Genomic DNA, 12,865 nt, shown 5'->3' with positions numbered 1-12,865 from the left:
ATTTCTCCAAGAATATTCCTTGGGCATCTTTCCAAGGGCGACAATGTGCTCTTCCCACAAACGTCTACTACACACCACTCTGCCAGGCCTTTAAATTCTTGCCATAGTTGGAAGTTGGGCCTTTTCTCAGTAGTTTTTACCTGGCTCTAGTCCAAGTGCCCATACATGGCAAAACCACTGGTGTTTTTATAATCACAACCGGATAAATTCAACAAGATTAAAACTGTGTTTTTCACACAGTTTCCAGGTCAAGCTACAAACGGAATTGTAGGTTAAACAAGCTGATTATAGATCAACTAAAATGGGAATATTACACTCACCATAGAGGACATTACTAACTTGCTTCTTATTTTGTGTGGTACACCTACTTTGTTAAAGGCTTTTGTAGTCAGTGTGTAGAGCTGATTGATGAATTGAGGGTCAGCGATTGACTAAAAAGTTGCCTGGGCCAGGTGGCAGGGTGCCCAGGATTTCAAAGAAGGAGTGAATTTTGTACATTGAATAGCGCTGCTGAATTCCACAGAAATGGAAGCAAGAGAAATGGTGAGGCGAGTGACACCTCCCCACCAAAGCTACAAACACATGTGCACAGGTGAGCTGAGCTCACCAACTAAAACAAACTCATTTCATTTGCATAAAATTTTGTACGTTTCTCTCATGACATGCTCAGAGTGCCGGGGCTGTACTTCTTGAGTATCAGCAAGTGCTAAAGGACAGGTTCCAGCACAGTAAGAGAGCCTGGAGAGAGGGGGAAGGAGCACCAAACAAAACAAAAAAATGGGGTCAGAGATACCGTAGGCAGGAGGGGCAAAGAGCACAGATGCTTAAATGGAAGTTTATTCTCCCAGGTGCTGTATCCCAGGGCAGATGTCTCATTTACATGCAATTTTTCATGCTGCACTTCTACATGTCCTGTATCAAATTACTTGTATACTTTATTACATAATTTGCAGCACCAAAATAGGTCATTTGGCTCAACTTATCTATGCAGATGTATCTCCACATGAGTCTCCTCCCACCTGTCTTCATCTCACCCGATCAGCATATCTTCCTATTCCTTTCTCCTTCACGTGTTTTCCAGCTTCACCTTACTTTGCCTCACTTATTGCTTGTAGTAGCCTATGTTCCACATTCTAACCACTCTCTAAGTAAAGAAGTTTCCCCTGAGTTCTTTATTGGATTTATTAGTAACCATCTTGTTTGTATCCCAGGTATTATTTTCCTATGCGTCTCCTGCATTCATTCAAGTTTTAGGATAGTCTTCATGTGGAGAGTGATCCCGACATAGAATAAACTTCCAGCTGGAAAAGTGCAGGTTAAAATTCCTGGAATCATTTTAAAAAATCAATTGAATGGTACATTGGGGTGAGGGGGGATGTTAGAATCTCTGGATGGCTTAATCAAACTGAGCCAAAAGATGTTGCTTATCCATAATTAGCCTGTGATCCTATAAACTCAAAATCCTTATACTCTGGAATTATACAAAGGCAAATACACATGGGATACAGGGTAATTTGATAAGGTGCATTCAAAATTGGCTTAGTTGTAGGAGACAGAGGTTGATGACAGAAGGCTGCTTTAGTGACTGGAAGCTCGTGTCCAGTGGCGTACCACAGGGAGCTGTGCTGGGTCCCCTATTATTTGTCATTTATATAAACAACATAGATGATTATGTAGGGGGTAGGATTAGTAAATTTATGGATGACATAAAGATTGACTGAGATAAAAACAAAAAAACTGCGGATGCTGGAAATCCAAAACAAAAACAGAATTGCCTGGAAAAACTCAGTGGGTCTGGCAGAAGTGGCGGAGAAGAAAAGAGTTGACGTTTCGAGTCCTCATGACCCTTCAACAGAACTTGAGTTCAAGTCCAAGAAAGAGTTGAAATATAAGCTGGTTTAAGATGTGTGTGGGGTGGAGGGGTGGGGGGGGGGGGCGGCGGGGGGGAGCGGAGAGAGAGAGAGAGAGAGAAGTGGAGGGGGGGGTGTGGTTGTAGGGACAAACAAGCAGTGATAGAAGCAGATCATCAAAAGATGTCAACAACAATAGAACAAAAGAACACATAGGTGTTAAAGTTGGTGATATTATCTAAACGAATGTGCTAATTAAGAATGGATGGTAGGGCACTCAAGGTATAGCTCTAGTGGGGGTGGGGAGAGCATAAAAGATTTTAAGATATTTAAAAATAATAGAAATAGGTGGGAAAAGAAAAATCTATATAATTTATTGGAAAAAAAAGAAAGGGGGAAACAGAAAGGGGGTGGGGATGGGGGAGGGAGCTCACGACCTAAAGTTGTTGAATTCAATATTCAGTCCGGAAGGCTGTAAAGTGCCTAGTCGGAAGATGAGGTGTTGTTGCTCCAGTTTGCGTTGGGCTTCACTGGAACAATGCAGCAAGCCAAGGACAGACATGTGGGCAAGAGAGCAGGGTGGAGTGTTAAAATGGCAAGCGACAGGGAGGTTTGGGTCATTCTTGCGGACAGACCGCAGGTGTTCTGCAAAGCGGTCGCCCAGTTTACGTTTGGTCTCTCCAATGTAGAGGAGACCACATTGGGAGCAACGAATGCAGTAGACTAAGTTGGGGGAAATGCAAGTGAAATGCTGCTTCACTTGAAAGGAGTGTTTGGGCCCTTGGACGGTGAGGAGAGAGGAAGTGAAGGGGCAGGTGTTGCATCTTTTGCGTGGGCATGGGGTGGTGCCATAGGAGGGGGTTGAGGAGTAGGGGGTGATGGAGGAGTGGACCAGGGTGTCCCGGAGGGAGCGATCCTTATGGAATGCCGATAGGGGGGTGAAGGGAAGATGTGTTTGGTGGTGGCATCATGCTGGAGTTGGCGGAAATGGCGGAGGGTGATCCTTTGAATCCGGAGGCTGGTGGGGTGATAAGTGAGGACAAGGGGGACCCTATCATGTTTCTGGGAGGGAGGAGAAGGCGTGAGGGCAGATGCGCGGGAGATGGGCCGGACACGGTTGAGGGCCCTGTCAACGACCGTGGGTGGAAAACCTCGGTTAAGGAAGAAGGAGGACATGTCAGAGGAACTGTTTTTGAAGGTGGCATCATCGGAACAGATGCTACGGAGGCGAAGGAACTGAGAGAATGGGATGGAGTCCTTACAGGAAGCGGGGTGTGAGGAGCTGTAGTCGAGGTAGCTGTGGGAGTCGGTGGATTTGTAATGGATATTGGTGGACAGTCTATCACCAGAGATTGAGACAGAGAGGTCAAGGAAGGGAAGGGAAGTGTCAGAGATGGACCACGTGAAAATGATGGAGGGGTGGAGATTGGAAGCAAAATTAATAAATTTTTCCAAGTCCCGACGAGAGCATGAAGCGGCACCGAAGTAATCATCGATGTACCGGAGAAAGAGTTGTGGAAGGGGGCCGGAGTAGGACTGGAACAAGGAATGTTCCACATACCCCATAAAGAGACAGGCATAGCTCGGGCCCATGCGGGTACCCATAGCCACACCTTTTATTTGGAGGAAGTGAGAGGAGTTGAAGGAGAAATTGTTCAGCGTGAGAACAAGTTCAGCCAGACGGAGGAGAGTAGTGGTGGATGGGGATTGTTCGGGCCTCTGTTCGAGGAAGAAGCTAAGGGCCCTCAGACCATCCTGGTGGGGGATGGAGGTGTAGAGGGATTGGACGTCCATGGTGAAGAGGAAGCGGTTGGGGCCAGGGAACTGGAAATTGTTGATGTGACGTAAGGTGTCAGAGGAATCACGGATGTACATGGGAAGGGACTGGACAAGGGGAGAGAGAAGGGAGTCAAGATAACAAGAGATGAGTTCTGTGGGGCGGGAGCAAGCTGAGACGATCGGTCTACCGGGGCAGTTGTGTTTGTGGATTTTGGGTAGGAGATAGAAGCGGGCCGTCTGAGGTTGGGCGACTATCAGATTGGAAGCTGTGGGAGGAAGATCCCCAGAGGAGATGAGGTCAGTGACAGTCCTGGAAACAATGGCTTGATGTTCAGTGGTGGGGTCATGGTCCAGGGAGAGGTAGGAGGAAGTGTCTGCGAGTTGACGCTCAGCCTCCGCGAGGTAGAGGTCAGTGCGCCACACAACAACAGCACCACCCTTGTCAGCAGGTTTGATGACAATGTCAGGGTTGGACCTGAGAGAATGGAGTGCAGTAAGTTCAGAGAGAGACAGGTTAGAATGGGTGACAGGAACAGAGAAACTAACCTGTCTCTCTCTGAACTTACTGCACTCCATTCTCTCAGGTCCAACCCTGACATTGTCATCAAACCCGCTGACAAGGGTGGTGCTGTTGTTGTCTGGCACACTGACCTCTACCTCGCTGAGGCTGAGCGTCAACTCATGTTCATGAATATTGAATTCAACAACTTTAGGTCGTGAGCTCCCTCCCCCATCCCCACCCCCTTTCTGTTTCCCCCTTCCTTTTTTTTCCAATAAATTATATAGATTTTTCTTTTCCCACCTATTTCCATTATTTTTAAATATCTTAAAATCTTTTATGCTCTCCCCACCCCCACTAGAGCTATACCTTGAGTGCCCTACCATCCATTCTTAATTAGCACATTCGTTTAGATAATATCACCAACTTTAACACCTATGTGTTCTTTTGTTCTATTGTTGTTGACATCTTTTGATGATCTGCTTCTATCACTGCATGTTTGTCCCTACAACCACACCCCCCCCACTTCTCTCTCTCTCTCCACCCACCCCCCCCCGCCACACACCTTAAACCAGCTTATATTTCAACTCTTTCTTGGACTCGAACTCAAGTTCTGTTGAAGGGTCATGAGGACTAGAAACGTCAACTCTTTTCTTCTCCGCTGATGCTGGCAGACCCGCTGAGTTTTTCCAGGTACTTCTGTTTTTGTTAAAGATTGACTGGGTGGTTAGCAGTGAGGTTGAATGTCTTGGGCTACAGGAAGATATAGACGGGATGGTCAAATGGGCAGATAAGAGGCAGATGGAACTTAACCCTGAAAAGTGTGAGGTGATACACTTTGGAAGGAGTAATTTGACAAGGAAGTATTCAATGAACGGCATAACACTAGGACGTTCTGAGGAACAAAGGGACCTTGGCGTGTGTGTCCATAGATCTCTGAAGGCGGAGAGGCATGTTAGTGGGGTGGTGAAAAAGGCCTATGGGACACATGCCTTTATCAATCAAGGCATAGATTACAAAAGTAGGGAGGTCATGCTGGAGTTGTATAGGACCTTGATGAGGCCACAGCTGGAGTACTGTGTACAGTTCTGGCCACCACATTTTAGGAAGAATGTGATTGCACTGGAGGGGGTGCAGAGGAGATTCACCAGGATGTTGCCTGGAATGAAATGTTTAAGTTATGAAGAGAGGTTGGATAGGCTTGGGTTGTTTTCACTGGAGCAGAGAAGACTGAGGGGCGATCTGATCAAGGTGTACAAGATTATGAAGGGCATGGACAGGGTGGATAGGGAGCAGCTGTTCCCCTTAGTTGAAAGGTCAGTCACAAGGGAACATAAATTCAAGGTGAGGGGCAGGGGGTTTAGGGGGGATGTGAGGAAAAACTTTTTTACCCAGAGGGTAACGATCTGGAATGTTTTGCTTGGGAGGGTGGTGGAGGCGGGTTGCCTCACATCCTTTAAAAAGTACCTGGATGAGCACTTGGCACGTCATAACATCCAAGGCTATGGGCCAAGTGCTGGTAAATGGGATTAGATAGGTAGGTCAGGTGTTTCTCACGTGGCGGCGCAGACTCGATGGGCCGAAGGGCCTCTTCTGCACTGTGTGATTCTGTGATTCTGTGATTTACAGTTTAAATCACATCAATTTATAATATTGGTTAATAAAATGGTGTGCCATTCTTGCAATCACGCCTGACAACACTTAAACTTTATCCTAGTAACCAGATAGTATCAGCTTTGCATTTTAATGTTCTATTGTTGGACAATATCCTGCTGTGAATGCTGGGAATTGTAGTGCAATTCTTGGCTTCAGGTTTTGATCTAATTAAGCAAGATAGGACACTTTACTACAGCAATTATGCTTGAACTTTGGATGTGTTAGTTTAATTACATTTCTCCACTAAACTCCCTGAGTAACTGAGCACACATGCATTAGTTTATTTTTGAACAAAAATGCAATGTAATTTTTGGTAAAGGTCAGTGCACTGTCCTGGGCACCGATTATTGTCACAATAGCAGGAAATGAGAGGACATATTTCTCTACTCAGATCCCTTCTACTTGACTGGAAGCTCTGCTCTTCATGCAGTGGTTTGAACTGACTTGTAATATAATAAAATGCTGTGTCAAATTTCACAGCAACCAAAAGGCAGGTGAAACATGGATCCAGGGTTACCTTTGTTTAGTGGAGAAATCACAAGGCAAGTTTTACCAACAGGATGGATTTTAACCTTGAGGTGGGTTTATATGTGGACATGGAGTTAGAGTAACGGAAATTGTCAGTGTGTGACGAAGCCAGCTCCAACTCTCCAACATCTGGGCACTTGTTCCAACCACTGTCATCACAGATGAAGCCGACATGATTACTGACTCTGGGTGGCTACACGCACCTAACTCCCTCTGGAGAGACAGTGACATTTTAACCAGAATTTAAATTTAATGGGCTTCCTGAAACTCACCATTGAAAGGAAGGTGAGAAGAGAACAGCAAACCATGGGATTCATTAAACGTCAAGAACACGCAATGCTCACAGCTACTTTCTTAATGATAGGGTGACTGAATTAAATTGAGGGTGACTGAAAACCTTGAACATTTTCAGCTGATCAGAGAGAGCCAGCATTGATTAGTGCCTGGTGGAATTTTTTGATGAGGTGGCTAAAGTCAGAGAAATATCTATGAATGTTATTTATATGGACTTCCAGAAGGCTTTTGATAAACTCCCACATAACAGACTGTTAGCAAAAGTTGAAGCTCATTGAATTGAAGCCAAATTATTGATCTGATTAGGAAGTAGGCTGAGTGGCAGGAGACAGAGTGTAGGGGTTATGGACAGGTACTCTGATTGGCAGGACATGACTGGTGGTGCAAGTGTGAGGTCATCCTCTTTGCACCTAAAAGGGGTCAAACAGGGCGCTTTCTAAATGGTGAAGATCTGGAAACAGTGGAGATCCAAAGAGATTTGGGGTGCATAGATCATTAAAATGTCATGAATGGTACAAAATAAATCAAAAATGCTAATGGATACTCGAATACAGTGAGCAGTTCTGGGCACCACACCTTGAGAAGGATACATTGGCCTTGGAGCAGCATAGATTTACCAGAATGAGACCTGGACTCCAAGGGCTAAATTGAGGAGAGATTTCTCAGCCTAGGGTTGTCTTCACTACAACTTAGAAGAGCAAATAGGGGGAAACTATTTCCACTGGCAGGACTAGGGACTATTGTCTAAAGATTAGAGCCAGACTTTTTAGGATTGAAATTAGGAAACATTTCTTCACACGAAGGGTGGGAGAAGTTTGGAACTCTCCTCTGTAAACGGCAATTGATGCTAGATCAATTGTCAATTTTAGAGCTTAGGGATCGATAGAATATCAAAGGTATCAAGGGATGATGGGCAAATGAGGGAATAGGGAGTTGGATTATAGATCAACCATGATCTCATTGAATGGTGGAACAGGCTCAAGAGGGTAAGTGGTCTACACCTGTTCCTAAGTTCTTTCCTCCTATATGAAAAGGGTTTGTTGAGATTTCTTGTTTTAAGCGGCTACTTTCTGCATTTTGGGCATATTGCGACTTGGAAAAGAAGCCCTGCTTGCCTTAGCTTGGACCTCAGATGAAGATTACTGGCAGCAGTAACAGGCTGTTATGGAGAAACCGGTAGCTGTTCAACAGAGAGAGAGTGGGCATGGGATGGGGCCGGGCAGGATGGGTCAGGTGATGGGCAGCGGGGAGGGCAGTACAGAGAAGTGGAGGAATAAGTGGGGGGAGAAGCAGAAGAGGGGGAACGGAGGAGTGAAGCAGAAAGGGGGGAAGCAAAGAGGGGAGCAACAGAGGGGGCAGCAGAGTGGAGCAACAGAGAGGAGAGTAGCAGATGGAGGGGCAACAGAGGGAGGGCAGCTAAGCAGAGAGAAGCAGAGGGATGAAGGTCAGAAGAGGCATTACCATAACTTGGAATGTAGAGGCAGAAGGTTCAGCTTCCTGGACCGGAGGCTGAGGCTGGTCTATCAGGTGGTGACAAAGATGTGCAGTTGAATCAGGCAGTCCATATTTTTCAGGATCTCATCATTAATCTCAATCAATGGGGTGAGGTGTTGTGCTGTGGGAGGTAGTTGGAATACGACTTTAGTTTTCCAGGTGTTTAGTGAAAGACCCATTTTATCATCTGCTTCAGAGAAGTAGTCAACAGTGTTCTGGAGCTCAGTTTCTGAGTGAGCGCACCCAGGAACTTTATCTGCACACTGCAGTCTGTCTTGGATTGAAGGCCATGTAGGTTGAATAGTTTCCTGCCTGTTCTGTAGATTATCTTGACACCTGTGGGTAATTTGTTGGGGGTGAGGTGGAGTATTGCAGTGAAGAAAATGGAGAACAGAGTTGGTGCAATGTTACACCCTTGTTTGACCCCCATCTTCATTGATATACAGGCCGGGAATTTTCGTGCCCACAGGCGTCGGGCATGGTCAGTGGTGTGAGCTGACAATATGGCGTGATTGGTTTCACTGCGATGTGAAACCAGTTTGTGATCGTCTGCTCACCCTGCCAATGGCGAGCCGCATTTCCCACCATCAGACATGGGAACCTCATTGTGTTACTTCTGCATATCATTATCAGGCCAGCCTGCCGGAATCAGCCCCTGTTCCACCCACTGCTGGATCATCTGTCCATCAACAGGAAATCACGCCGATGTGCTTCACAACAGCATATAAAAGGCATGCACTTGGCGAGCTGCACTTTGAGGGGAACTCGGAGGTGAGTACACAGCAACGATGAGCAACGCTCGCCAGGGTCACCTGCTGGACTTCAAGCTTGAGGAGCATTGTTGGCGGGTATCAAGGGCAGCCCCATCATTGAGGTGACTTGTTGAGGGAGGCCATTGGCAGCCCTGCTGTTGAATTCTTCTTAACTTTCCTAACCCTGCCGCTACGACTTGGTGCTCCCCGGACATCCACAATGGAGGTGGAGGCAGCCTGCTCACTGCAATGCCCTGTCGGTGATGACTTTGGCAGATATCCTCTGGAGGGCTGAGAATTGGAGGACGCTGGCCTTGCTTTCGGGGTCCTGCTGTGTGGCAGTGGCACCCTCCTCGGCCTGTGAAGCTGGAGCTGCAGAGGTCACAGGAAGAGGGGATTCAGATGGGCTGGACACTCCCGGAGTCACCTGGGTGGATGACCACAGGGCATGTACCTACTGATTCTCCTCCCTACGGGTGCCCGAGGGCCCCAGGCTGACTCCTTGAGGAGAAAGGGAAGCTGGAGTAAGACTGAGCTGCCCCACATCCCTCTCACGTACACACTGTTGAAGAGCATTTATGGCATCAGTGATGGAGTTTAGCCCACACGGCAGTGCGGGAGCAACGTCCTGGACCAAGGTCTCCATGGCAGCTGGCATCCTACCAGTGTTGACCTCGGTGCGTTGTGATGCCGGCACTATCACCTCCTAGTGAAGGCGGACGGAGTCCTCCATTGTGCTTTGCAATCTGAGGAGTGCAGCAGACATCCCTTCCTGATATTCCTGAGTTTGCCTTTGCAGCTCCAGCAACTCAGGTATGACCGAGTACAGATGCTTGTCATCTGACTCAGACTCAGCAAATTTCTGGCCGCCAACAGTCCTTTGAGTGCCAGACACCAGAGAAGCTACTATTGCCACCTGCTGTGGATCAGACTGTGCAATGTGCTCACAGATTGTGATCCCGAGGATACTGTAAAGCTAGTTCCCACCGAGGTGTGTGTCTCTGTGCTGGTGGAGAGTGTGGGTGAGCACTGTGATGGGACTTCAAGGAGGGTGTCTCCTGACTCCTCTCCAGAGGTATTTTTGGGGCTTGATTGGAGGCCATGGGTCGTGAACTCCGTCAGCTATTTGGCAGATGTGCCTGTAAAAGCAAGGGGAGATTATTAGTACATGGCAGTGGCCTGTGAAACAGGACACATCACTCACAGCATGGTTGCCTGATGGATGTTGCACTGCTGGATCCTCACTTGGTAGAGCAGCGCTGACCTCACCGTCAGCACAGGGCAGGTCCAGAGCCTCACCGGCCTGCTGGATGGCTCTGATTTGAAAGTCCATGAGGAACTTGATTTCAGGCATTCCTCCACCAGTCTGAGACCTCTCTTGTTGTATGCCAGTTTGCCCTGCATGAATATAGATGGGGAGAAAGTATCGGATGCCTGCCGGGCCAGATGATAATTATGCCTGACCTGTGCAGGTGGTGAGTGGTCCCATGGACGGGATGAGGACAATGAAAGTGTGTGTGAGAGAGCGAATGGTGATATCCCTTGAACTGGCAGTGAGTGAGGGCCCTGTGGATGTGTGATGGGTTTGTGAGTGTGTGAGTTGAGAGTGATGAGAAGAGTGACTTACCCTGGTGGAATGGAGGAGATCATTCATCCTCTTGTGGCACTGGGTGGCTGTCCTCTTCTGAAGGCCGCTGGTGCTGACCACTCTTGCCATCACCTCCCAAGCCTGGTTGGTCACGTCGCTGCCCATCCTGCAGACAGAGCGGGTGTAGAGGACATTGCGACAGGCCTCCACAGCATCCAAAAGGCATTCCAGTGATACATCACTAAACCTGGGGCCTGCCTTTCGTGGACTTCTTCCCTGCAGTAGCATTGGGCTGGAAGCACTGAGATGTGTGTGCACGGCTGGACTTTAAATATGGCACCCAGCGTGATGAAGTGCTGAGGTGATGGCAGGCAGGCGAATGAGAGCCCACCTACCATCGAAATGGCATGTTTCCCGGGAATGCATAAATAACGAGGCGGGTTTGGGATGATACGGCGTGAAAACCCACCATTGTGGTCGGCGGGTAAAACATCGCTTTACCTGCCCGCTCCCGCATTTAGTGCAAATCTGAGCTGATTCTGCCCATGGTCTGTTGTGATTCCATTGGTGAGGATCACGGCTTGTGTGTCATCATGGAGGAGGTGGAGGATGTGGACAAATTTCTGAGGACAGGCGGATTTGAAGAAGATACTCTATAAAGCTCACAGATGACAAGAGCCAAACATTCTTGTGAGCTGGAAAATGTACAGCAGACACCCTAAAGCACTGCGGAAGTACCACCAGCAATGCCTTTTCAAGATCCTCAAAATCCAGTGGCAAGAAAGGAAGAAAGTCCAACATCAGTGTCCTTTTCCAAGCAAACTTCCCAACACTGAGGCACTTATCACTCAAAGGCAACTCCACTGGGCAGTGGCATTGAAATGCCTGACACCAGACTCGTGAAGCAACTGTTCTACTTGGAAAATGGTGCAGCAGGAGACTTTCAGGAGGACGGTGGAAATACATTAGGGATGTCCTCAAAGCAGTCGTGAAGAGACCAAAACACCCCTGCCGACTCATGGGAGTGTTTGGCTTGTGATCAACCAAAATGACAAAGATACATTCAGGAAGACACCAGACACATAGAAAGGCTTCATTGGGAACATGCAGACGTGAAGTCAAGTGTCGGAGAGAGGGCAAAAACCTCCAGGCACTTCATCTACCCAACCCTTCAAGCACCATCCGGCCTGCATGTGGCAGAGCCTGCAGGTTGCGCATTGAACTTATCAGTCTTCTCAGAGTCAAACCAGAGTGGAAGCAAGTCGTCCTCAATCCCAAGGGACATCCTAAGAAGAAGAAGAAGACTGCAGGCAGTGATGGGTGTAATGCTCTTTCCATTTCAAAGACCCTCGTTTTCAGATTTCAGAGATTACCCCTGCCCCCAGTTTCACAGCCGCCTCCTCCCCAGCCCCGATTCCCATCGTTTGCTGGCCTCGGCAGGTGCTTTCCCCAAGCTGGGCGGTGGTCGGGAGGTGGGGGGAGAAATTACCACATGGCGGCGGTAAATTTAAATTGCTGATCTCACAAGGGGCTAGAGCCAGTGCTTGGGATAGGAATCACCAATTGCTGGGGAATCCTAATCATCCCAGGAGCGTATGGAACCCATAACATGAAGGCAAGAAACTTGGACATCTCTTCCTGTTTTAGAGACTTAAATGAAAAATTAAATAGTAAGATTCAAAAGAAATGGATTGAAAGAAAAGATTTTTCAGTTTTTATTTCAATTTTGTAATTGGTTCTTTTCTTGGTATTGACAAAAACAGCCTTCATTATGGAAAAGAGCATGTCATCCCGTGACCTGTAATAAAGGGTGCTTTATATTCCAACCAAATAATGGCAATGCACTGTAAAAATGATATTCTATTGAGTACATTCACCGATCCCATGCTCCCAGCAGGGAAATACAATCGAAGGGAAGTGGAGGAACAATCCTTTCTCACCGCTTCTTCTGACCCATTGCCTTGGAAGCGTGGGATCGGTAAAGTTATACATGAGCTTTACTTTCTAGTTCCACAAAATTTGATTTAACCAGCCCTGTAAAAAATGTGATGAACTCATAGAATGATAGAGCGTAGAAAGAGGCCATTCGCTCCATCATGCCTGTTCTGGTTCTTTCAATGAGCTATCTGATTAGTCCTATCCCCTATTCATTCATCATAGCTCTTTCCTTTCAAGTATTCATTCTATTTATTTTTGAAAGTTACTTTTGAATCTGCTTCTATCACCTATCCAGACAATACAAACCAGATCACAAAAACATGCTGCATGAAAAGATTGCTTCTTGTCTCCTCTTTGTTTCTTTTGCCAATTATTTTAATTCTAGTACCAACCCTCCTGCCAATGGAAAGTTTGTCACTATTTACGCTATCAAAACCTGACATAAGTTTGAAGGCATCTATTAAACCTTTATTTATCCTTCTCTGCT

The sequence above is a fragment of the Carcharodon carcharias genome, chromosome 17 (assembly GCF_017639515.1).
Source record: "Carcharodon carcharias isolate sCarCar2 chromosome 17, sCarCar2.pri, whole genome shotgun sequence".
In the NCBI taxonomy this organism is placed as follows: Eukaryota; Metazoa; Chordata; class Chondrichthyes; order Lamniformes; family Lamnidae; genus Carcharodon; species Carcharodon carcharias.
Note: the sequence above shows the minus strand (reverse complement) of the source record.